Source organism: Arachis ipaensis, chromosome B06 (genome assembly GCF_000816755.2).
Source record: "Arachis ipaensis cultivar K30076 chromosome B06, Araip1.1, whole genome shotgun sequence".
Classification (NCBI taxonomy): domain Eukaryota; kingdom Viridiplantae; phylum Streptophyta; class Magnoliopsida; order Fabales; family Fabaceae; genus Arachis; species Arachis ipaensis.
Window position 1 is genome coordinate 35558778 of NC_029790.2, and position 2115 is coordinate 35560892.

The 2115-nt window shown below is 28.3% G+C and overlaps 1 long non-coding RNA gene across 1 annotated transcript in view; it reads right to left on the minus strand.

Moving 5' to 3' along the window:
• LOC110263297 overlaps positions 941–2115 on the minus strand; it is a 23026-nt gene continuing 21851 nt past the window's right edge. The window contains exon 2 of the long non-coding RNA XR_002348691.1: positions 941–1184. This is a non-coding gene — a long non-coding RNA (uncharacterized LOC110263297). The remainder of the gene's footprint in view (positions 1185–2115) is intronic.

Here is a 2115-nt window from a genome sequence, read left to right on the forward strand (position 1 = left end):
TATATTTAAACTTTTATTTAATTAAATGTTAGGAGTATAATTATGTTAGAATTACCAAATAAAAAAAATAAATAAAAAACCCTAAGAAATGACTAGTGTGAATAATACTTGTAAAGAAAGATTAGATGGGGACACATGAAACTCCACAAGAATGAAAATCTGTCCTGTGAAATGTGAATAAATGGAGGCAAGGGCAGAAATGTAGGTTCCCGTTCCATATATAGTAACTTGTATAATCTCCGCGAATGTGTGATTATCAAATTGTCTTAATTTATTTATACATTAATTTATTCTTGTCTCCAATTTAAATATCTCTCCCGCCACCAAGAATTATGTTATATTATTATTTTAGAAGATTTTTTCATATTTTTTTGTTTTAAATTATTATATTTTCATAATAAATATGTCATGTATTTTTAGTTTGCATTGAAAGTTAGATTATGTTGAATTGTGTTCCATTTAATTTATGATTGTTATGTTTTTTTTTATGTTAACTTAACAAAAAAATTAAGGTAATATCTATAAATACCCAAGAATATTTATCTTTTCCGTAGAAACAATTAAATAAGAATTTGCGGTAAAGATAAGCAGGCAGGAGACGAAATCTTTTTTTAAATAAGGATGTGATAGAATATCGGAATTCGCCTCCAAAAATATCTATTGTCATCTTATCATTGGAAAATAAATTAAGAAGATTCCTATTCAATATTCATTGATATCTCTTTTGTAATTGTTTTTGTTAAAAATGATAGATAAAAATATAAGAAAATAATTTTTTTTTACCATAAAAAAGTGTAAAAAATTGTGTACACAAAAGGTAATATAAATACCATATTTCAATTTATTTTAGCCCACTGAGAAGAGGACGGTCCATATTCTTCGGCCCACAATTTAGGCTAAAGCCTAATGGGGTTCTTTTGCACAAAGTCAATAAAACTAATTGAGGATAAGATTTTGTAAATCATCATTATCCGTTGACAAAGACGTGATGAAGGTTTATTTTGTCTGTCTCTAGCCGTTGGACAAGGCAAACCAATTAAAAGGGTTTTCTAGTACATCTATGTATAACAACAAAATGTTATAGTATGTATATGAGTACACATTCAACTGTGAACCTGGCCGACATATTTAACCCATGAATTGATACATTGGAAGTTTGGAACAAATAGGCCAGGTGATTAAATCTGCAGGTTTGAATGGAGATTAGTCAATTTGATTGTTTTATTGCTTTATAATGTGCACATGCACATTGGTCAATCTATATATACCATCAACTGTACATATTTCAAGTTGCTTATTTATTTATTTATTTATTGTTTTTTTAATGTATTTTCTAATTCGATATTAAAGATTAATCCATTGCAATTTCTGAAGTCCATTTAAAGGTTTGTTGCTGGCCAATAGTTACTGCATGCATAAGGTAGAATTTGAATTTCCAACATTTACTTAAGTGGATTAGTGAGCTAATTACTATATCAACCCAACTTAGTTTCAAGTTGCTTATTATTAGGCAATACACCAATAGCATAACCCATTTATGTTGAAACCTAACTGGCCAACTAACCCATAACCCATCTGGCTTAAACCTAGTTAGTTTAACTCGCAAGGGTTAACTGAACTGGACTACTAGCCTATTTAACAACCCTTTTATGTATAATAAAAGGATTCTGCTAGGGAGACAATGATTTAAACTGATTTTGGGGTTCACCAAAGATCGAACTCTTGACCTTTCGAATCTAATATTTTAATACCATGCATGATACCACTCATCCCAAAAGCTTCAACTGATGGAAAAGGGTAACACTAATGATTTATATCTCTGATACTCCCTAAACTTCCATTGTACAAATTGTATAAATATTCCATTGACTCCTCATACTTTCCCATAATAATTTTATAGGATAGTGATTAAAGTAAAATAACGAGATAAATATTTCTTAATGAAAATTTGTTTCATTTCCAAGACTTAATTCCAAATTCTAGTTAAGGCACTCATATATATATTGCATGCAATGATATTTATAATTACCATGTTTACCATGGTTATAGAACTTTAGCAATATTAAAAAAAAAATATTATTAAAATTAAAGTAATATTTTTTTTATTATGTAACG